The sequence below is a fragment of the Triticum urartu genome, chromosome 5 (genome assembly GCF_003073215.2).
Source record: "Triticum urartu cultivar G1812 chromosome 5, Tu2.1, whole genome shotgun sequence".
NCBI lineage: Eukaryota > Viridiplantae > Streptophyta > Magnoliopsida > Poales > Poaceae > Triticum > Triticum urartu.
This window is the reverse complement of record NC_053026.1, coordinates 640,390,081-640,415,931: the sequence shown is the minus strand read 5'-3', so window position 1 is coordinate 640,415,931 and position 25,851 is coordinate 640,390,081.

The window sequence follows — 25,851 nt, the reverse complement described above, 5'->3', positions numbered from 1 at the left end:
TTACACACGCGGTTGATGTATCTTAATTAAGTTAAGGTTCAAGTTATCTACAACCGGACATTAACAAATTCCCATCTGTCCATAACCGCGGGCACGGCTTTCGAAAGTTCAAATCCCTGCAGGGGTGTCCCAACTTAGCCCATGACAAGCTCTCACGGTCAACAAAGGATATACCTTCTCCTGAGACATTCCGATCAGACTCGGTATCCCGGTTCTACAAGACATTTCGACAAGTTAAAACAAATCCAGCAACACCGCCCGAATGTGCCGACAAATCTCGATAGGAGCTGCACATATCTCTTTCTCAGGGCACACTCAGATTGTCCAAACTTCTGGTAGGCCAGCCCAGAGTTGCCCCTGGTGGCCACCGGCGGCTGACAGTTTGCACCAACACTCAGAGGAGCACTGGCCGGTGGGGTTAAAATAATGATGATCCTCGAGAGAGCACCTCCCAAGAGAAAAGTAGGTGGTGGTGAGGCAAATGGTAAAACCATGGTTGGGCATTGCTGTAGGAGTTTTATTCAAGGCGAACTGTCAAGGGGTTCCCATTATTACCCAACCGCGTAAGGAACGCAAAATCCGGGAACATAACACCGATATGACGGAAACTAGGGCGGCAAGAGTGGAACAAAACACCAGGCATAAGGCCGAGCCTTCCACCCTTTACCAAGTATATAGATGCATTAATTAAATAAGAGATATTGTGATATCCCAAAAAGTAATACATGTTCCAACAAGGAACAACATCTCCATGTTCCAACAAGGAACAAACTTCAATCTTCACCTGCAACTAACAACGCTACAAGAGGGGCTGAGCAAAGCGGTAACATAGCCAAACAACGGTTTGCTAGGACAAGGTGGGTTAGAGGCTTGGTTCAGCAATATAGGAGGCATGATAAGCAAGTGGTAGGTATCACGGCATAGGCATAGAAACAGAGCGAGCAACTAGCAAGCAAAGATAGAAGTGATTTCGAGGGTATGATCATCTTGCCTGAAATCCCGCAAGGAAGAAGAACAAGTCCATGAAGAAGACAAACGGACGTAGTCAAACGGATCCTCACAACACGACGTTACCAGAACCAACCCGAAGAAGCAAACACCGGAAAGAAGCACACAACATAGTAAACAAACCACAAATGAACATGGTATGATATGCGAGATGCGGTATGCGATGCATATGCATGATTTGACAAGAGATGAATGAACCTGGCCTCAACTTGGAAATCCAAGTGTGCCACTGGAAAGTTGAGGTGATTTCGGTTGAAATCGATATAAAGATCGCCGGAATCGGATGCACGGTTTGGAAATGGCAAGCAAAACAAATATGGCACCGGTCTGCGATAAACAGCGAGTGACCCACTAAATGCAACAAGATAAATATGCTACAACACCCAAACATGGAAACAAAATACATGGCAGGGATCCACTCATAATGCTTAACAAAAGATGAACACTGAGCTACGGCCAATTCATCCACTAACAGGTTCAAACAAGCATGGCAAAAGTGCAATTGGTAAACAGGTTTCAGACTTAGTGAAATTAACACAAGCCTGAAATTTCAGATCAGGTAGCACACTTTGGAGCAATAAAAGTATATGCTACAGGAACTTAACATGGCAAAGAAAAGCATGGCATGACGCTACTCAAAGAGCTTAACAAAAGTCCCTTAGTGACCTTGAGCCAAAAGGGATCGGAAAATACAATTACAAGCATGTGAACATGGCAAAAACATTAATAGATCTCAGACTTAGTGAAAAACTAGAGCATACAAATCAGTTAACGAGTAGGCATATTTACGAGCTCGATGTACTCACTACAGAGCAAGGCATGACAAACAAAGCATACACCCATCAAGGATACATATTATATAAGCTAGAACATGGCAAGAACAACAACATAGCATGCACGGATCAACAACAACATCCTCGGCAAAATCGCTAACAAGTAGACAATCTGCCCAGATTCACGAAATAGCAAAAGTAGAGCTCGATTGACTCAAGCTAGGGTGCTCCATAAATGCAAACAAAGACATGGATGAATAGAGCACTATAAGATTAACAAAACATCCTTACTGATCATCCTCAAAAGAGGCACGGATCACTAAAAAACAACATGAACATATGGCATATTGAGATAAACAGATCAAGGACTTAGTGGAATTACTAAGTCCCTGAAATCAGCATTAACAAATGCACCACTTTGCAAGCTTGTGCTAGTCACCACACACATCACAAAAATACATGGATAGCACCTCTGGAAAGATGGCATGGCATATAACAAAACACATGTAGAGCTCAGGAGCATATCATGCACACATTAATCATGGCAAAAATGACAAATAGCTATTTGGTACAACAAGATCTGACAATTTAACTCAAATAGCACTCTTCCAACAGCATTTCGGGCATCAAGATGAACTCAAATGAAAATGATGCAATGAGATGAAATGAGGTGCTCCCTGAGACGAACATTTTGATATGCTACACGCATGAATCGGAGCTATGGATGCAAAGTTACTACATGAAGAACAAGGGCATTTGAATCTGGAAATCGGGGACTTAGTGGAATTTATACCTCCGCGAAAAGTCAACGCGGGACGGAGAGAAGCGGGATGAGGAGATCCAGGATGGAGGGGCGCTGTTTGGATGGGGAACCCGGTGGATCTGATCCACCCTCGGGCCGGATCTAGCCGGTGTGCACGCCGGCGACGCGGGCGGTGAACTCCGGCGATTGCCGGCGTCGAGGACACGGTGGCGCGGAGCTCCAGCGGACGGAGAACGCCGGAGAAGCGACGGAGGGCGGCGCCGGCGTCGGAGTTGCACGAGGGCGGCGGAGGAGCGACGCCTCGAGCCGGGTGACAACGGCGAGCGGGAGGTGGTGGCGCAGCGGTAGAGGCGGCGCGCGGTGGAGGCGGCGGCCGGCGGCGAGCGCAGCGGCGGCGGCGGGGAGCAGGCGCTCGGGCGGCGGCGGTTGGGCCCCGCGGGCCCGATCCGGGCCGCGCAGGCCGCCGACGGGGCTGGAGGAGAGAGAAGGTGGCGAGGGTGATGTGGCCGGCGCAGATTGGACGGGAACGGCGGCGCGGACATTGTCCGGCGCGGTGGAGAAGTGTCCGGCGGCGCGGAGAGGACGGAGTTAGGGTTTCATCCGCGAATTTCGGGAGGGGAGCACATATTTATAGGTAGAGGGAGCTAGGAGAGTCCAAATAAGGTGCGGTTTTCAGCCACGCGATCGTGATCGAACGCTCTAGATGATGGAGAGGGTTTTGGTGGGTTTTGGGCCAAATTGGAAGGGTGTTGGGCTGCAACACACACGAGGCCTTTTCGGTCCCTCGGTTAACCGTTGGAGCATCAAACGAAGTCCAAATGGTACGAAACTTGACAGGCGGTCTACGGTAGTAAACCAAGGCCGCTTGGCAAGTCTCGGTCCAATCCGAAAACGTTTAACACCCGCACATGAAAAAGAGGTAGAAAGGACCACCGGAGGAGATAGGAGCGCCGGAATGCAAAACGGACAACGGGGAAAATGCTCGGATGCATGAGACAAACATGTATGCAAATGAAATGTGCATGATGACATGATATGCAAAGCATGACACGCAAGCAATGACAAAGCCACAACAGCAAATAACTGGAGGACACCTGGCACATCGGTCACGGGGCGTTACAACACTCCACCACTACGAAAGGATCTCGTCCCGAGATCTAGAATGGCACCGGAGGAACAACGGAAAAGAAAGAGAATAGGTAAAACTAAGTTGCTTCTTTGACAAACGAGTTAAACCAAAGAACCTTGCAAAGGTTAAGCCATTCGAGAAAAGAATACAACGGAGATGACGAAGTTGAAAACACTCCGTTAGAAAAGAGGGACAAGGAAGAACAGCTTTGGGCAGCACTCCGATTGAAAAGAGATGCAAGAAAAGATAAGTAGAAAAACTTTAAAAGGGGCACGACACTCCGGTTAAACGGATAAGCAAGGAGAAGAACATAATCTTTGACAAAACAAGATGATGGGTTTAAAAGAGCAACATCACGATGCCTCCGGAATAAATGAGAGGATGGAATGAATGAACGGAGGAGAAAACAATATCTTCTACCTCGAATGAGCTTGAAAGCATCTTTATGAGAAGGGTCGAATGGAGTTGTTGGAACACCAACAACGATAGGATAAGCTTGAAATGGGCTTATGGAAAGCATCTCAAAATTATGAGGTGACAACCTGCCACTCACGGAAAAAGATTTGATTGATAAGAACAAGGAGACGAGAAGCTTATCTGCCCGGGAGGATAATGAAGAACTTGGGTCACTTATAATCACCATAATTAGCAACACTCCTTAGGGAAGGCTTTAAGGTGAAATATAGCCCAAGATAACTCCAATGATGAGATTAATGGATTTAAAATATCTCATTCTTAACAACATGTGAATCATGAAACATGAGCTCAAATTATCAAGAATGACATAATACCCCCTCCAATGATACGGAAGGAATAATTGCACTCCGGATTACAAGAAGAAGAATGCTTGAACTCCTCTGAAAATAATCTTGATGAATGTTTCGAGAACGGATTAAGTCCTTTATGGACCAACATGCAGAAACTTCATGAAGAACTCCGGTAAACAAAAGAATGATCAAACGAAAAGAAAGATGAGAAGAGTAAGGTTGAAGCCTTGCAATGATTTGATCAAGCTTTGCGACGAGATAAAGAGAAAACTTGGAACTCCGGAAAAGAAAGATGAACAAATGGAAACAAGAATTTGATGAGCCCCCGGAATAGGGAATTGAATCAACTCGATGAAACAAGAATATGAATTACATTATGCTTATCCTTCACCAATTTAAATTGATGACAACCAATGGAATTTGCATACAACTTATTCTTGTAGAAAAGGATTAAAATAGATATGGCGCAAACTAGAGATGGTCTTCAACGAACCACCGGTAGAATTGAAACCACGAATGCATAGATATGATACACGAAGGAAGAAAACTCTTGAACGAACCACCGTAAGAATTGAAAAGAACGATATAAAACATGAAGACACACCGGGAAGGATTAGCAAATAAACGAAAATGCTTGAGAGAATTTAGATATAAGAGAACGAAGGGATCACGAGCCGATTAAAGATCACTTGAACGAAGCACCGGTAGAATTTGGAGAATGATAGCTGAAAGCTGAGAATGAATAAATCTTAGATGATGGGCTCCGGATGAACAAACTAAAAAGGCTCCTGGATTGCTCCGGATGGATAAAAAGAATTCTCACAATCAAACAATTATGAGAGGATGACCTCGAATTAGAACCACGATTCTCTGAGAGAACGGATAATATATGGAGGTAAAACTCTTCTTCGGTCTTCAAAATCCGAGAATGATGACGAGAACACCACCATGTATTGTTGAGATACTCCAGAAGAATCAAAAGCGAAGAGGTTGAGCCAACGATGAAAAGAATTTGACAGATCTTGAAGAAGACATATGACTGATGATAAATCATTCTTACGTCAAACTTCGAAAGGAATTTGAGAATACCTCTGGGAAAATAAGAAGAGTCAGGTAAGATCCTGGGAAAAGACCTGTGGGTTAGGGCCCACTCAAAAGAAACACCGTTGAGGGATTTAAAAGAGAGAATAAACCGGTTGAATTAAATGGCTTGAATGAGATAAACAACGTCGAAATAGGTTGAACGGATCTTGAATGACAAGACGAGCCTTTTGAGAAAGCTTTGAGCACGCTGGAACAAATGAATAGTGAGAAGTGAATTGTTATGAGGTACACCGGTATGAGAAGGCGTTGAAATGAGGAAAAGATATGATCAACAAAGCTTGACTTGAAACCACCGGAGAAGATAAAAGAAAGAAGAATGATGAACTAGAAGCTCCGTTAGTATCTTCATGAGAATCACCGGATAAGAACATTGAAGGAAAAGAATGGAGAGGCTTCACATCAATAAGATGGATACTCGATTAAGAAATCTGAGTCCTTGAAGAAAACAAGGGAGGGAGGGCGGGAAAACAAAGGCAACTTGGAGACGGATGAAACAACCACCGTTGAGAAGAAATGATAATTGATCTTGCTGATGTTGAAATGATCGGATCCACTTGAAGAGAAAACACGCCGGTGAAAAGGATTGACAAAAAAATCTTGATGATCAAGAGGATTAGTGTTCACATCGGGGTATGAGAACACCATTTGGGGAAGGTATGGAATCAACACTTGACGTTGAAGCAACTCGAATACCACAACTCAAAACAAAACAAAGGATTGGCTTGCAGAATAAGCCGGAACAAACATATGATAGAGATTTCGTCCGAAGTTTTCGTGGTGGGGCCTACACGGGCTCGATCGTACAACACCATCATGTACAAGGCAGTGCACATGACATACGAAGCGTCCCCGAGTCGGCATAGCCAAGGACTCTTTAAGACACAACGAGACCACTGTAAAACCAACCGTGAATAGGCGGACCACTAGACGTCGAACCCCAATTTCATATCATACACCTGTCGGAAAGATATCCTAAGAGCTACTTGAATTCCCACTTATAAACTCCCAAAACTTTCCGGTTATGCAATCAGGTGTTGGGGATACAGGGGAAGCATAATATCTCACCCAAAACTAACAAATCCTACATCCAGCTATATCCATCCTTCAACACATAACCAAGAAATCTTCGGAAATAATCTACCTCAACCTTCGAAAAGCATCCGTTATACAAGTTATGGCAATACTCCTGAACTCCCGCCCCAGTACTGGGTGGCGTCGAGGTTATCTCACCAACAACTGCATAAAAGAGATTTTCGATGTCGGCGAAACTAAAATCAGGTATTCCAGAACTGCAATGATAAAATTGTGACGACAACACCTCGGAGCTCAACTCCCCGGGACACTGCCACAACCCCTAAATGACAGGTGGCACCAAGAACAATGTTCTCGTCACAAATCCATCGGAACAATTCCAAGATACCCGCGTGATCCTAATTTTTTTTTTGTGAAATTTGAGAAGAGAAAAGACAAAACTCTACGCCAGGATGCCTTACCAGAGCGATGAAGGGACTGGGGAGTAAAAAGAATTCCTAAACTCTCCGATATATAATTCCTAAATGACTCAAAACATTTTTCTAGACTCAACAACGGCTGCTAAAAACGATCAAGCAACGGGGGCTCCTAAGGTCGGGGAAGGCTCTGATACCAACTTGTAACGCTCTCGATGCGGATATATCTCCCACGTGTCGAAGCACGACTTAGAGGCATAACCGCATTGAAAGCAATGTCGCAAGTGAGGTAATCTTCACACAACCCATGTAATACATAAGGGACAGAGATACATAGTTGGCTTACAATCGCCACTTCACACAATTACATGAATAAAGCATTACATCAACCAGTTACAATCAAGGCCCGACTACGGAGCCAAAAGAAAAGAAGAACCCCAAATGCGACAAGGTCCCCCGATCGACCCCAACCAGGCTCCACTACTGATCAACTAGAACAAAACAACACAAAGGACAAGATCTTCATCGAGCTCCTCCTAAGCTTGGTTGCATCAGCTGCACGGTTCAACGGCACCTGCAAACTGGTTTTGGAAGTATCTGTGAGTCACGGGGACTCAGCAATCTCGCACCCTCGCGATCAAGACTATTTAAGCTTTTGGGTAAGGTAAAAGTATGAGGTGGAGCTACAGCAAGCGACTAGCATATATGGGGGCTAAACATACGCAAATGAGAGCGAGAAGAGAAGGCAAAGCACGGTCGAGAAACTATGATCAAGAAGTGATCCTAGAGCAACCTACGTCAAGCATAACTCCAACACTGTGTTCACTTCCCGGACTCTGCCGGAAAGAGACCATCACGGTTACACACGCGGTTGATGTATTTTAATTAAGTTAAGGTTCAAGTTATCTACAACCGGACATTAACAAATTCCCATCTATCCATAACCGCGGGCACGGCTTTCGAAAGTTCAAATCCCTGCAGGGGTGTCCCAACTTAGCCCATGACAAGATCTCACGGTCAATGAAGGATATACCTTCTCCCGAGACATTCCGATCATACTCGGTATCCCGGTTCTACAAGACATTTCAACAAGTTAAAACAAATCCAGCAACACCGCCCGAATGTGCCGACAAATCTTGATAGGAGCTGCACATATCTCTTTCTCAGGACACACTCAGATTGTCCAAACTTCTGGTAGGCCAGCCCAGAGTTGCCCCTTGTGGCCACCGGCGGCTGACAGTTTGGACCAACACTCAGAGGAGCACTGGCCGGTGGGGTTAAAATAATGATGACCCTCGAGAGAGCGACTCCCAAGGGAAAAGTAGGTGGTGGTGAGGCAAATGGTAAAACCAAGGTTGGGCATTGCTGGAGGAGTTTTATTCAAGGCGAACTGTCAAGGGGTTCCCATTATTACCCAACCACATAAGGAACGCAAAATCCGGGAACATAACACCGATATGACGGAAACTAGGGCGGCAAGAGTGGAACAAAACATCAGGCATAAGGCCGAGCCTTCCACCCTTTACCAAGTATATAGATGCATTAATTAAATAAGAGATATTGTGATATCCCAACAAGTAATACATGTTCCAACAAGGAACAACATCTCCATGTTCCAACAAGGAACAAACTTCAATCTTCACCTGCAACTAACAACGCTATAAGAGGGGCTGAGCAAAGCGGTAACATAGCCAAACAACGGTTTGCTAGGACAAGGTGGGTTAGAGGCTTGGTTCAGCAATATAGGAGGAATGATAAGCAAGTGGTAGGTATCACGGCATAGGCATAGCAAAAGAGCGAGCAACTAGCAAGCAAAGATAGAAGTGATTTCGAGGGTATGATCATCTTGCCTGAAATCCCGCAAGGAAGAAGAACAAGTCCATGAAGAAGACAAACGGACGTAGTCGAATGGATCCTCACAATGCGACGTTACTAGAACCAACCCGAAGAAGCAAACACCGGAAAGAAGCACACAACATAGTAAACAAACCACACATGAACATGGTATGATATGCGAGATGCGGTATGCGATGCATATGCATGATTTGACAAGAGATGAATGAACCTGGCCTCAACTTGGAAATCCAAGTGTGCCAATGGAAAGGTGAGGTGATTTCGGTTGAAATCGATATAAAGATCGCCGGAATCGGATGCACGGTTTGGAAATGGCAAGCAAAACAAATATGGCACCAGTCTGCGACAAACAGCAAGTGACCCACTAAATGCAACAAGATAATATGCTACAACACCCAAACATGGCAACAAAATACATGGCAGGGATCCACTCATAATGCTTAACAAAAGATGAACACTGAGCTACGGCCAATTCATCCACTAACAGGTTCAAACAAGCATGGCAAAAGTGCAATTGGTAAACAGGTTTTAGACTTAGTGAAATTAACACAAGCCTGAAATTTCAGATCAGGTAGCACACTTTGGAAAATTAACACAAGCCTGAAATTCCAGATCAGGTAGCACACTTTGGAGCAATAAAAGTATATGCTACAGGAACTTAACATGGCAACGAAAGGCATGGCATGAAGCTACTCAAAGAGCTTAACAAAAGTCCCTTAGTGACCTTGAGCCAAAAGGGATCGGAAAATACAATTGCAAGCATGTGAACATGGCAAAAACATAAACAGATCTCAGACTTAGTGAAAAACTGGAGCATGCAAATCAGTTAACGAGTAGGCATGTTTACGAGCTCGATGCACTCACTACAGAGCAAGGCATGACAAACTAAGCATACACCCATCAAGGATACATATTATATAAGCTAGAACATGGCAAGAAGAACAACATAGCATGCACGGATCAACAACAACATCCTCGGCAAAATCGCTAACAAGTAGACAATCTGCCCAGATTCACGAAATAGCAAAAGTAGAGCTCGATTGACTCAAGCTAGGGTGCTCCATAAATGCAAACAAAGACATGGATGAATAGAGCACTACAAGATTAACAAAACATCCTTACTGATCATCCTCAAAAGAGGCACGGATCACTAAAAAACAACATGAATATATGGCATATTGAGATAAACAGATCAAGGACTTAGTGGAATTACTAAGTCCCTGAAATCAGCATTAACAAATGCACCACTTTGCAAGCTTGTGCTAGTCACCACACACATCACAAAAATACATGGATAGCACCTCTGGAAAGATGGCATGGCATATAACAAAACACATGTAGAGCTCAGAATCATGCACACATTAATCATGGAAAAAATGACAAATAGCTATTTGGTACAACAGATCTGACAATTTAACTCAAATAGCACTCTTCCAACAGCATTTCGGGCATCAAGATGAACTCAAATGAAAATGATGCAATGAGATGAAATGAGGTGCTCCCTGAGACGAACATTTTGATATGCTACACGCATGAATCGGAGCTATGGATGCAAAGTTACTACATGAAGAACAAGGGCATTTGAATCTGGAAATCGGGGACTTAGTGGAATTTATACCTCCGCGAAAAGTCAACGCGGGACGGAGAGAAGCGGGACGGCACGGATCCGGATCTGGACGGGGCGTGTTTGGTTCGGGCACCCGGTGGATCTGATCCACTCGGGCCGGATCTAGCCGGTGTGCACGCCGGCGACGCGGGCGGTGAACTCCGGCGATTGCCGGCGTCGAGGACACGGTGGCGCGGAGCTCCAGCGGACGGAGAACGCCGGAGAAGCGACGGAGGGCGGCGCCGGCGTCGGAGTTGCACGAGGGCGGCGGAGGAGCGACGCCTCGGGCCGGGTGACAACGGCGAGCGGGAGGTGGTGGCGCAGCGGTAGAGGCGGCGCGCGGTGGAGGCGGCAGCCGGCGGCGAGCGCAGCGGCGGCGGCGGGGAGCAGGCGCTCGGGCGGCGGCGGTTGGGCCCCGCGGGCCCGATCCGGGCCGCGCAGGCCGCCGACGGGGCTGGAGGAGAGAGAAGGTGGCGAGGGTGATGTGGCCGGCGCCGATTGGACGGGAACGGCGGCGCGGACATTGTCCGGCGCGGTGGAGAAGTGTCCGGCGGCGCGGAGAGGACGGAAGTTAGGGTTTCATCCGCGAATTTCGGGAGGGGAGCACATATTTATAGGTAGAGGGAGCTAGGAGAGTCCAAATAAGGTGCGGTTTTCAGCCACGCGATCGTGATCGAACGCTCTAGATGATGGAGAGGGTTTTGGTGGGTTTTGGGCCAAATTGGAAGGGTGTTGGGCTGCAACACACACGAGGCCTTTTCGGTCCCTCGGTTAACCGTTGGAGCATCAAACGAAGTCCAAATGGTACGGAACTTGACAGGCGGTCTACGGTAGTAAACCAAGGCCGCTTGGCAAGTCTCGGTCCAATCCAAAAACGTTTAACACCCGCACATGAAAAAGAGGTAGAAAGGACCACCGGAGGAGATAGGAGCGCCGGAATGCAAAACGGACAACGGGGAAAATGCTCGGATGCATGAGACAAACATGTATGCAAATGAAATGTGCATGATGACATGATATGCAAAGCATGACACGCAAGCAATGACAAAGCCACAACAGCAAATAACTGGAGGACACCTAGCACATCGGTCACGGGGCGTTACAACTTCGCTATTAGTGCACACTCCCGCGGGCCAATGTCGGACCTCCATGATTTGCAATGACGTCCCCGTTGAAATCGAAGGACTGGAATTCCTTGCCTCTCCCATCGTACTGAAGTCCTGTAGCATCGACCTCATTCTGGGAATGGATTGGTTGGAAGCGCATACTGCTTCTATAGTTTGTGCCACTAAGGTCGTCCATCTACTACACCCTTCTGATGAAATATTTGCTTACCAAGCTCATCTAGTTCAGAACGTCGAGGCACGACTTTATGCCTTGAATGCGTTGAACGCTGCACCACTCGAGGGCATTGAAAACATTCCCGTTGTTCATGAATTCCAAGATGTCTTCCCAGAAGAACTTCTAGGGATTCCCCCTGCTAGAGCTGTCGAATTCATCATCGACTTGAAACCCGGCACCACCCCTATAGCCAAACGACCCTACAAGATGCCGCCGCATGAACTCATTGAGCTTAAGGAGGAAATCGACAAATCTCTTGTCAAAGGTTTCATTCTCCCTAGTTGCTCTCCTTGGGGAGCACCTTCTCTCTTTGTTAAGAAGAAGGATGGGACAAACCGATTAGTCCAAGACTACCGTCCTATAAACCAAGCTACCATTCAAAATAAATATCCTCTTCCTCGGATCAATGATCTTTATGATCAACTGGCTGGCTCATCAGTGTTCTCCAAACTCGACTTGAGATTGGGTTACCACCAGATCCGTGTTCGTGAAGAGGATATCCCAAAGACCGCCTTCGTGACTCGGTATGGGTCTTACGAGTACACCGTCATGTCATTCGGCTTAACGAATGCTCCCGCCACCTTCTCTCGTCTAATGAACTATATATTCATGGATTACCTTGACAAGTTCGTCGTGGTTTATCTGGATGATATCCTTGTATTTTCCAAGAACAAAGAAGAACATGCTGGACATCTTCGTCTTGTGCTGGAAAAGCTTCGAGAGCATCAACTGTATGCTAAGTATTCCAAGTGTGAATTCTGGCTCCCCGAAGTAACCTATCTTGGGCATGTCATCTCCAAGGATGGTATTGCCGTCAACCCTGAATGATTTCAGGCTATTCTTGATTGGACTCCTCCAAAGAATGTCAAGCAAGTCCGAAGTTTTCCCGGTCTCGCCAGCTATTGTCATCGATTCGTCGAGAACTTCTCCAAGATTGCCAGGCCTCTGACTACTCTGTTTCATAAGGGTGTCAAGTTCGAATGGACAGACAAGTGTCAGGAAAGTTTCCAGGTGCTCAAAGACAAGTTGACTTCTTCCTCGGTGCTTTCTCCACCTGATACTAAGAAGGACTTCGTCATTTACTGCGACGCTTCCCGTCAAGGGTTAGGCTGTGTCCTAATGCAAGAGCGCAGAGTGATTGCTTATGCCTCTCGTCAACTGCGCCCTCATGAAGAAAACTACCCACTTCACGACCTCGAGCTTGCTGCTGTCATTCATGCACTGAAGCAGTGGCGACATTACCTTCTCGGTAATCGTTGCGAAATCTTCACCGACCACCAAAGTCTGAAGTATCTGTTTACTCAGCCAGATCTGAACCTCCGTCAGCAGAGATGGATGGAGACTGTTGCAGACTTTGACGTGGGTATATCCTATACTCCTGGCAAGGCTAATGTAATGGCTGATGCCTTGACCCGCAAGTCTTACTGCAATCACCTCCAGGTTCACAAAGTTCAGCCCTCGCTTGTCGAAGAGTTTAGGAAGCCGAACCTTCATATTGTTCCTCCTAGTGCACTCGCTCCCCCTCCCCCGGAGTTCCGCAAGATGAATCTTCATGTTGTTACTAAGGGTTCTCTAAATACCCTGGCTGTCATACCAGATCTCGTAGCTGGTATAAAGACTATTCAAGGTTATGACTCTGAAGTCCATAAGATTAAACGCCATCTAGCAGAAGGAAATCCCTCATTCTTCACTATCGCCGATGATGGCGCCTTGTACTTCAAAGGCCGCCCAGTGGTACCATGTTCGAAGAAAAACCTGGATAAGACTAAAAGGGTTATGAAAGAAGCTCATGATACGCCTCTGTCCATCCATCCTGGTAGTACAAAGATGTACCAGGATATTCGTCAAAGATTCTGATGGTCTAATATGAAGCAGGACATTGCTCGTTATGTTGCGGAGTGTGACGTTTGCCGCCGTATCAATGCAGAGCATCAAAGGCCTGCTGGAACTCTGCAACCTATCTCTATTCTTGAATGGAAATGGGACCATGTTGAAATGGACTTCGTCACTAGATTTCCCAAATCGCAGAAAGGTAATGATGCTATTCTTGTCATCATTGACCGACTTTCTAAAGTTGCACATTTTCTGGCGGTCAAAGAGACAATCACTACTAGTCAGCTTGCTACTCTCTACATGTCCAGAATTGTTTCACTTCACGGTATTCCACTGGTTATCAGTTCAGACCGTGGCAGCTTATTCACTTCAAGATTTTGGGTGAGTTTCCAAGAAGCTATGGGAACTCACCTGTCGTTTAGTACGACGTTTCATCCTCAGTCGCAAGGACATGTTGAACGTGTCAACCAAGTTCTCGAAGACATGCTTCGAGCTTGTGTAATTTCCTTCGGCAAGAAATGGGAGGAATCTCTTCCATATGCCGAGTTCTCTTATAATAATAGCTATCAAGCTAGTCTGAAGATGTCCCCCTTCGAAGTGCTATATGGACAAAAGTGTCGAACCCCTCTGAACTGGTCAGAAACTGGGGAACGTCCACTCTTCGGTCCGGATATTATCCAACAGGCCAGAACAAGTTCGCATTATACGCGAGAATCTCAAGACTGCTCAGTCACGTCAGAAAAGTCAGTATGACCGTCATCACCAAGACATGGTCTATCAACCTGGCGAAAAGGCTTATCTTCGAGTTACACCAATGAAGGGTGCTCACCGCTTCGGGATCAAGGGCAAGCTAGCTCCTCGCTATATCGGTCCCTTCACTATTCTCGAAAGGCATGGAAAAGTGGCATATCAACTGGAGCTTCCGCCGAACCTTTCCCAGGTTCACGATGTGTTCCACGTGTCACAACTCCGCCGTTGCTTCAAGGATCCAATCCGAGCAGTGGATCATGAAGTGCTCGAATTGCAACAGGACCTCTCCTATAAAGAGCATCCGGTCAGCATTCTTGACCAAGCTGAACGCCGCACACGTCAGAAGGCGATCAAGCTCCTCAAAGTCCAGTGGTCGAATCACTCTGAAGACGAAGCCACTTGGGAACGCGAGGACCGCCTGCGTGATGAATCCCCCGCACTGTTTCCTTCTACCTCCTAAATCTCGGGACAAGATTTCTTGTACTGGAGGAGATTTGTACCACCCGGATAATTGTGCTACAGTAATCCAATGCTAATCATGCCACGTCACCACGATTACTGTTGCTAACCTATAGCTAGTTTAAAACCGATTCAAATTCAAATTTAAAATAAGGTTAAATAATAAAAGTTTTCAAAAATTAAAACAAAATTGTTCGGTGTGTGCAAATAAATGCATAGGAATTTATGGTGTAGTAAACACATTTTTATAAAAGACCTAAATAATTTAAAATGATTTAAAATATAAAAGTAAATAAATTAAAGAAAAGAAAATACAAAAAGAAAAAAAACTAAACTAAGGAAAAGTGCCCCTGGCCCAACTGGGCCAACCGGCCCAGCTGGCCACTTCCGCCGGCCCGGTCGAACCGGCCCAGCCGGCCGCCCCTTATCCCCCCCATCCCGAAACCCTAATCCAACAGCACCCACTCCCCCCACTCGCGCCCCCACTCTCACTCTACCCCGATCCAATCGGGATCGGGCTCGACGCCTCCACCTCGCCCTTGTCTGTCACCGCCCGGATCGGACGCGCCTGCCGCCTGAGGACCTCGCCGGAGGCCACTATCGCTGGAGCTGCCCTGCCGTCCTCTCCATCGCTCGTCTCTGTCCTCCTCCCCAAGCCCGTTGCCGCGAACCCTACGGCCCCCCGTGAGCCGCTACCCCCTCTCCTCTCCTCTGCATCGTCCCCGGCCGACGTGCGCCCTCCCCTGCTCACCGAGTGACGCGCCGTCGTGCCCGCACGCGCCCGCCCTCACCTAGCGCCACCACGCCGCTCGCCCCCCCCCTGCACGCTGCTCGGGGCGCGCCCTGCATGCGCCCACCCGCGCCCGCTGTGGCCTCGCCCCGCGTCGTCGCCTCTCACTCCTCGCACCCGCTCGCTCCAGCTTGCTCCTGCTTACCCCCGCCACTGCCCGCTTCCGCTGCAGCCTCGCCGTGCCTGCCATCCCCGTCCGCGCGCGAGCGACGCCGCCGCCCAGCTCAACACCGTCGCCGCCCGGTCCTTGTCCCGGCTGCCTGCGCCCGCCGCCGTCTCCGCCCCGTGGCGCCTGGCCGCGTCCGCCAGGGCCGCTGCCGTCCTGGGCCTTACCCCACTCCCGCTGCGTCCGCCGCGGCGACCCTCTCCGCTAAACCGAGTCGCCTTGCTCCGGCCGCGGCCGTGGCCGCTGGAGCCAGGCCGCGCGCCCGCCCCTTCACCCGCTGCCCCGCGGCGCCCTGTCGGGCTGGCGCTCGTCGCCCGTTCCGCCCGGCGCCCAGCGCCCGTTAGGTCATTCAGGTCACTGCCATTCGGGCCCCATGCCCCCAGAACAAAAACAAAAATAAAAAAATATAATTGATAAATAAAAATATTAATTCACTTAATTAATTATGTTTAATTAACCTAGTTAACTACTGTTAGTTAACTAAACAGTCTATGACAGCCGGGACCCACCTTTGCTATTCACCCTTTGACTAGTCAGATGTTGACCGGGTCAACTCAGTCAACATGCCCCATCTGTCAGCCTCTGCTGACTGGGTGCTGACTGGGCAGTTGACTTAGTCAACTGTCCCCACCTGTCAGTGTCAGGTGCACACTTCTGGGTACACTTCCTGTGTACCCATAGCATTTAAATACCAACTTATTTTCGAATTAAACTAAATCCAAAAAATTAGAAAATCATTTAAAACTTTGAAAAATTAATATAAAATAAACCGTAGTTCGGATGGAAAAACTTTATACATGAAAGTTGCCCAGAACGACGAGACGAATCCGGATTCGCAGCCCGTTCGTCCGCCACGCATCCCTAACATAGCAAACACACAAATTTCCCCCTCCGGTTCATCTGTCTGAAAACGCGAAACACCGGGAATACTTTCCTGGATGTTTTCCCCCTTCACCGGTACCACCTCGTACCGCGTTAGGGCACCCCTAGCGCTGATACTTGTCATGTCTTGCATCGCTATGCATCTGTTTGCTTAATATTTATTGTTTCTTCCCCCTCTTCTCTCGCTAGACACCGATACCGACGTCGCTGCTACCCAGTATGACTACGGTGTTGACGACCCCTCTCTCTTGCCAGAGCAACCAGGCAAGCCCCCCCCCCTTGATCACCAGATATCGGCTACTCTACTCTATACTGCTTGCATTAGAGTAGTGTAGCATGTTACTACTTTTCGTTAATCCTATCCTGATGCATAGCCTGTCCTTGCAACTACTGTTGTTACCTTTACCTGCAATCCTAATGCTTAGTATAGGATGCTAGTTTATCATCAGTGGCCCTACATTCTTGTCCGTCTGCCATGCTATAATATCGGGCCGTGATCACTCGGGAGGTGATCACGGGTATATACTATATACTTTATACATGATACATGTGGTGACTAAAGTCGGGTCGGCTCGTGGAGCACCCGCGAATGATTCACGGATTGGGGGCTGAAAGGACCTTTGTCCCAACGGCCCTCTGTGTGGATGTTTGTGGCAAAGCGACAGGGCAGGTTGAGACCACCTAGGAGAGAGGTGGGCCTGGCCCTGGTCGGCGTTCGCGGTTATTTCAAGATAACACGTTTAACGAGATCTTGGTATTTGATCTGAGTCTGGCCACTGGCCTATACGCACTAACCATCTACGCGGGGACAGTTATGGGCACTCAACGTCGTGGTATCAGCCGAAGCCTTCGTGACGTCAGCGACTGAGCGGCGCGCGCCGGGTTGGACCGCGTAACGCAACTTCCTTTGTAATGGAGGTTCCTAGGTCTACTCTCCGGTCGCCCACGCAATGTGCAGGTGTGCAATGGGCGATGGGCCCAGACCCCTGCGCCATAGGATTTAGACCGGCGTGCTGACCTCTCTGTTGTGCCTAGGTAGGGCTACGACGTGTTGATCTTCCGAGGCCGGGCATGACCCAGGAAAGTGTGTCAGGCCAAATGGGATCGAGCGTGTTGGGAAATGTGGTGCACCCCTGCAGGGAAGTTGATCTATTCGAATAGCCGTGTCCCTCGGTAAAAGGACGACCCGGAGTTGTACCTTGACCTTATGACAACTAGAACCGGATACTTAATAAAACACACCCTTCCAAGTGCCAGATACAACCGGTGGTCGCTCTCTCACAGGGCGACGAGGGGAGGATCATCGGTTAGGATTATGCTATGCGATGTTATTTGGTGAACTTACCATCTACTCTCTTCTTCTGCTGCAAGATGGAGGTTACCAGAAGCGTAGTCTTCGAAAGGACTAGCTATCTCCCTCTTATTCTGGCTTTCTGCAGTTCAGTCCACATATGATACCCTTATTCCATTTGATACCAATGCATACATATGTAGTGTAGCTCCTTGCTTGCGAGTACTTTGGATGAGTACTCACGGTTGCTTTGCTCCCTCTTTCCCCCCTTTCTATACTCGATTGTTGCGACCAGACATTGGTGTTGGAAATATGCCCTAGAGGCAATAATAAATTGGTTATTATTATATTTCCTTGTTCATGATAATCGTTTATTATCCATGCTAGAATTGTATTGATAGGAAACTCAGATACATGTGTGGATACATAGACAACACCATGTCCCTAGTAAGCCTCTAGTTGACTAGCTCGTTGATCAATAGATGGTTACGGTTTCCTGACCATGGACATTGGATGTCATTTATAACGGGATCACATCATTAGGATAATGATGTGATGGACAAGACCCAATCCTAAGCCTAGCACAAAGATCGTGTAGTTCGTTTGCTAAAGCTTTTCTAATGTCAAGTATCATTTCCTTAGACCATGAGATTGTGCAACTCCCAGATACCGTATGAGTGCTTTGGGTGTGCCAAACGTCACAATGTAACTGGGTGGCTATAAATGTTCACTATAGGTATCTCTGAAAGTGTCTGTTGGGTTGGCACGAATCGAGACTGGGATTTGTCACTCCGTGTAACAGAGAGGTATCTCTAGGCCCACTCGGTAGGACATCATCATAATGTGCACAATGTGACCAAGGAGTTGATACCGATGATGTGTTACGGAACGAGTAAAGAGACTTGCTGGTAACGAGATTGAACAAGGTATCGGGATACCGACGATCGAATCTCGGGCAAGTATAATACCGCTAGACAAAGGGAATTGAATACGGGATTGATTAAGTCCTTGACATCGTGGTTCAACCGATGAGATCATCGTGGAACATGTGGGAGCCAACATGGGTATCCAGATCCCGCTGTTGGTTATTGACCGGAGAGTTGTCTCGGCCATGTCTGCATGACTCCCGAACCCGTAGGGTCTACACACTTAAGGTTCGATGATGCTAGGGTTATAGGGAAACTATGTATGCAGTTACCGAATGTTGTTCGGAGTCCCGGATGAGATCCCGGATGTCACGAGGAGTTCCGGAGTGGTCCGGAGGTAAAGATTGATATATAGGAAGTATGGTTTTGGCCACCGGAAGTGTTCCGGGCATCACCGGTAGTGTACCGGGACCACCGGAGGGGTCCGGGGGTCCACCGGGAGGGGCCACCAGCCCCGGAGGCCTACATGGGCCAATAGTGGGAAGGGACCAGCCCCTATGTGGGCTGGGGCGCCTCCCACCAAGGCCCAAGGCGTCCTCAAGAGGAGAGGGGGCAAACCCTAGGCGCAGATGGGCCCTAAGGCCCACCCTAGGTGCGCCCCCCTCTCTCTCCCCCTTGGCCGCCTCCTAGATGGGATCTGGGGGCTGCCGCCACCCCTAGGGAGGGAACCCTAGGTGGGGGCGCAGCCCCTCCCCTCCCCCTATATATACTTGAGCAAAGGGGCAGCCCAACGCGCGATTCAATCTCCCTGTTGGCGCAGCCCTACCCCTCTCCCTCCTCGTCTCTCGTAGTGCTTGTCGAAGCCCTGCTGGAGTCCCACGCTCCTCCACCACCACCACGCCGTCGTGCTGCTGCTGGATGGAGTCTTCCCCAACCTCTCCTTCTCCCCTTGCTGGATCAAGGTGTAGGAGACGTCACCGGGCTGTACGTGTGTTGAACGCGGAGGTGCCATCCGTTCGGCACTAGGATCATCGGTGATTTCGATCACGACGAGTACGACTCCATCAACCCCGTACACTTGAACGCTTCCGCTTAGCGATCTACAAGGGTATGTAGATGCACTCACCTTCCCCTCGTTGCTAGATTACTCCATAGATTGATCTTGGTGATGCGTAGAAAATTTTAAATTTCTGCTACGATCCCCAACAGTGGCATCATGAGCTAGGTCTATGCGTAGTTTCTATGCACGAGTAGAACACAAAGCAGTTGTGGGTGTCGATATTTTCAATTTACTTGCCGTTACTAGTCTTATCTTGATTCGGCGGCATCGTGGGATGAAGAGGCCCGGACCGACCTTACACGTACACTTACGTGAGACTGGTTCCACCGACTGACATGCACTAGTTGCATAAGGTGGCTAGCGGGTGTCTGTCTCTCCCACTTTAATCGGATCGGATTTGATGAAAAGGGTCCTTATGAAGGGTAAATAGAAATTGGCATATCACGTTGTGGTTTTCGCGTAGGTAAGAAACGTTCTTGCTAGAAACCTATAGCAGCCACGTAAAAACTTGCAACAACAATTAGAGGACGTCTAACTTATTTTTGCAGCATATGCCTTGTGATGTGATATGGCCAAAAGGATGTGATGAATGATATATCTGATGTATGAGATTGATCATGTTCTTGTAATAGGAATCACGACTTGCATGTCGATGAGCATGACAACCGGCAGGAGCCATAGGAGTTGTCTTAATTTATTTATGACCTGCGTGTCAACATAAATGTCATGTAATTACTTTACTTTATTGCTAAAGCGTTAGCCATAGTAGTAGAAGTAATAGATGACGAGACAACTTCAAGAAGACACGATGATGGAGATCATGGTGTCATGCCGGTGACAACGATGATCATGGAGCCCCGAAGATGGAGATCAAAAGGAGCAAAATGATATTGGCCATATCATGTCACTATTTGATTGCATGTGATGTTTATCATGTTTTACATCTTATTTGCTTAGAACGACGGTAGCTTAAATAAGATGATCCCTCACTAAAATTTCAAGAAAGGTGTTCCCCCTAACTGTGCACCATTGCGAAGGTTCGTTGTTTCGAAGAACCACGTGATGATCGGGTGTGATAGATTCTAACATTCGAATACAACGGGTGTAAGCCAGATTTACACAACAAAAACACTTAGGTTGACTTGACGAGCCTAGCATGTACAGACATGGCCTCGGAACACGGAAGACCGAAAGGTCGAGCATGAGTCGTATAGAAGATACGATCAACATGAAGATGTTCACCGATGTTGACTAGTCCGTCTCACGTGATGATCGGACACGGTCTAGTTGACTTGGATCATGTTTCACTTAGATGACTAGAGGGATGTCTATCTGAGTGGGAGTTCATTAAATAATTTGATTAGATGAACTCAATTATCAGGAACATAGTCTAAATTGTCTTTGCAAATATGTTGTAGATAAATAGCTCACGTTGTAGCTCCTTGTTTCAATACGTTCCTAGAGAAAGATTAAGTTGAAAGATATTGTAAGCAATGATGCGGACTAGGTCCGTAGTCCAAGGAGTGTCCTCACTGCTACACAGAAGGCTTACGTCTTTGACGCACCGCTCGATGTGCAAACCCCTACAACGTCGTCTGTGGATGTTGTGAACACCTGACAGACACGTCCTGATGACTACTTGATAGTTTAGTGCACCATACTTTACGGCTTAGAATCGGGATTCCAATGACGTTTTAAACGCCATAGAACATATGAGATGTTCCAAGAGCTGAAATTGGGATTTCAGGCTCATGCCCGTGTTGAGAGGTATGAGACCTCTGACAAGTTCTTTAGCCAACAAGATGGAGGAGAATAGCTCAACTAGTGAGCATGTGCTCAGAATGTCTGGATGCTACAATCACTTAAATAAAGTGGGAGTTAAACTTGCAGATAAGATAGTGATTGATAGAGTTCTCTAGCCACTATCACTAAGCTACTAGATCTTTGTGATGAACTATGACATGCAAGGGATGGAGTTGATCCCGGAGCTGTTCGCGGTGCTTAAGACCGCAAAAGGTAGAAATCAAAGAAGGAGCATCAAGTGTTGATGGTTTAACAAGACCACTGGTTTCAAGAAGGGCAAGGGCTAGAAGGGAAACTTCATGGATGGAAAACCAGTTGCCGCTCCAGTGAAGGAACCCAAGGTTGAACGCAAACCCGAGACTAAGTGCTTCTATTGTAAGGGGAACGGTCACTGGTAGCGGAATTACCCCAAATGCATGGTAGATAAGAAGGCTGGCAACTTCAACAAAGTATATACGTGTTATTAATGTGTACCTCGCTAGTACTCCTGGTAGCACCTGGGTATTGGATACCGGTTCAGTTGCTATTACTGGTGACTTGAAGCAAAAGCTACGGACTAAACGGAGAGTGGCTAAGGGCGTGGTGACGATGTGTGTTGGAAGTGTTTCCAAAGTTGATGAGATCACCATCGCACGCTCCATCTGCCTTCGGGATTAGTATTGAACCTAGATAAATGTTATCAGGTGTCTACGTTGAGCATGAATATGATTAGATCATGTTCATTGCAATACGGTCATTCATTTAAGTTAGAGAAAAATGGTTATTCTGTTTACATGAATGGTACCTTTCATGGTTATGCACCCTATGTGAATGGTTCATTGAATCTCGGTCGTGGTAATACACATGTTCACGCCAAAAGATGTAGAGTTAATAATGATAGTACCACTTTCTCGTGGCACTGCCGCTTAGGTCATATTGGCATAAGATGCATGAAGAGACTCCATGTCGATGGATGTTTGGAGTCACTTGATTTTGAATCACTTGACACATGCGAGCCATGCCTCATGGGCAGGATGACTAAGACCCCGTTTTCAGGTACAATGAAACGGGCAAATGACTTGCTGGAAATCATGCATGCTAATGCGTGTGATCCAATGAGAATTGAAGCGTGCGGTGGATATCATTGTTTTCTCATCTTCACTGACGATTTGGGTAGATATAGGTATATCTACTTAATGAAGCACATGTCTGAAACGTTTGAAAAGTTCAAGCGATTCCAGAGTGAAGTTAAGAATCATCATAACAATAAGATCATCTTCCTACGATCTGATCAAAAGGGGATTTTCTGAGTTATGAGTTTGGCAATTACTTAAGACATTATGGAATTGTTTCACAGCTGAAGCCACCTGGAACACCACAAGGTAATGGTGTGTCCGAACATCGTAATCGAACCCTATGAGATATGGTGTGATCTATGATGTCTCTTGCCGATCTACCATTTTCATTTTGAGGTTATGCGTTAGAGACAACTGCATTCACTTTAGATAGGACACCATCTAAGTCCGTTGAGACGACGTCGTATGAACATTGGTTTGGCAAGAAACCAAAGTTGTCGTTTCTTAATGTTTGGGGCTGCGATGCTTAAGGCTTCAGCCGAAGAAGCTCGAACCCAAAGCGGACAAACACATCTTCATAGGATACCCAAAGATGACAGTTGGGTATACCTCCTATCTCAGATCTGAGGGCAAATTGTTTGTCGCTAAGAATGAGTCCTTTCTCGAGAAGGAGTTTCTCTCGAAAGAATTGAGTGGGAGGAAGATAGAACTTGGTGAGGTTGTCGAACCTTTACTTCAACCAGAGAGCGATGCAACACAGAAAGATGTTTTCTGTGGCGCCTACGTCTGTTGAATAGGAAGTGATCATGAAGCTTCGGATCAAGTTGCTATCGAACCTCGTAGGTCGACAAGGATATGTACTACTCCTGAGTGGTACGGTAATCCTGTCTTAGATATCATGTTGTTAGACAACAGTGAACCTACGAGCTATGGAGAAGCGATGGTGGGCCCGTATTCCGACAAATGGTTAGAAGCCATGAAATCCGAGATAGGATCCATATATCAGAACAAAGTATGGACTTCTGTGGACTTGCCCGTTGATCGGCAAGCCATTGAGATAAATGGATCTTTAAGACGAAGACAGACGTGGGCGGTAATGTTACCGTCTATGAAGCTCGACTTGTGGGAAAGAATCTTTTCACAAGTTCAAGGAGTTGACTACGATGAGAATTTCTCACCCGTAGAGATGCTTAAGTCCGTCGGAATCATGTTAGCATTAGCTGTATTTTTCGATTATGAAATCTTACATATGGATGTCAAAACAAGTTTTCTTACCAGTTTTTGTAAGAAAAGTTGTATGTGATACAATAAAAGGTTTTGTCGATCCTAAGGATGCTAAAAGGTATGCTGGCTCCAGCAATCCTTCTATGGACTAGAGCAAGCATCTCGGAATCAGAATATATGTTTTGATGGAGTGATCAAAGCTTTTAGGTTTATACAATGTTTGCTAGAAAATTGTATTTACAAGAAAGTGAGTGGGAGCACTACAATATTTCTGATAAGTATATGTGGATGACATATTGTTGATCTGAAATAATGTAGAATTTCTTGAAAGCATAAACGGTTGTTTGAAGAGTGATTTTCAAAGGAAGACCTGGATAAAGCTGCTTACATATTGGGCATCAAGATCTATAGAAATAGATCAAGACGCCTAATGATACTTTCAAAGAACACACACCTTGACATGTTTTTGAAAGAGTTCAAAATAGATCAGTCAAAGAAGGGGTTCTCACCTGAGTTGTAAGGTATGAAGTTGAGTAAGACTCAAAGATTGACCACGGCAAAAGAAAGAGGAAGGACGAAGGTCGTCCCCTATGCTCTTGTCATAGGCTCTATACGGTATGCCATGCTGAGTACCGCACCTGATGTGTGCCTTGCCACATGTCTGGCAAGAGGGTACAAAGGTGATCTAGGAGTAGATCACCAGATAGCGATCAAAATTATCCTTAGAGGAATAAGGAAATGTTTCTCGGTTATGGAGGTGATAAAGAGTTCGACATAAAGAGTTACGTCGATGCAAGCTTAACACCAATCCGGATAGCTCTGAGTAGAGATACCGAATAAGTATAATGGAGCAACAATTTGGAATAGCTCCAAGTGGAACGTAGTAGCAGCATCTATGATATAAAGTTTTGCGAAATACATAGGGATCTGAATATGGCAAGACCCGTTGACTACAACCTCTCTCACAAGCATAACATGATCAAACCTAGAACTCATTGAGTATTAATCACATAGTGAAGTGAACTAGATTAGTGACTCTAGTAAACTCTTTGGATGTTGGTCACATGGCGATGTGACCTGTGAGTTTTAATCACATGGCGATGTGAACTAGATTATTGACTCTAGTGCAAGTGGGAGACTGTTGGAAATATGCCCTAGAGGCAATAATAAATTGGTTATTATTATATTTCCTTGTTCATGATAATCGTTTATTATCCATGCTAGAATTGTATTGATAGGAAACTCGGATACATGTGTGGATACATAGGCAACACCATGTCCCTAGTAAGCCTCAAGTTGACTAGCTCGTTGATCAATAGATGGTTATGGTTTCCTGACCATGGACATTGGATGTCGTTGATAACGGGATCACATCATTAGGAGAATGATGTGATGGACAAGACCCAATCCTAAGCCTAGCACAAAGATCGTGTAGTTTGTTTGCTAAAGCTTTTCTAATGTCAAGTATCATTTCCTTAGACCATGAGATTGTGCAACTCCCGGATACCGTAGGAGTGCTTTGGGTGTGCCAAACGTCACAACGTAACTGGGTGGCTATAAAGGTTCACTACAGGTATCTCCGAAAGTGTCTGTTGGGTTGGCACGAATCGAGACTGGGATTTGTCACTCCGTGTAACGGAGAGGTATCTCTGGGCCCACTCGGTAGGACATCATCATAATGTGCACAATGTGACCAAGGAGTTGATCACAAGATGATGTGTTACGGAACGAGTAAATAGACTTGCCGGTAACGAGATTGAACAAGGTATCGGGATACCGACGATCGAATCTCGGGCAAGTATAATACCGCTAGACAAAGGGAATTGAATACGGGATTGATTAAGTCCTTGACATCGTGGTTCATCCGATGAGATCATCG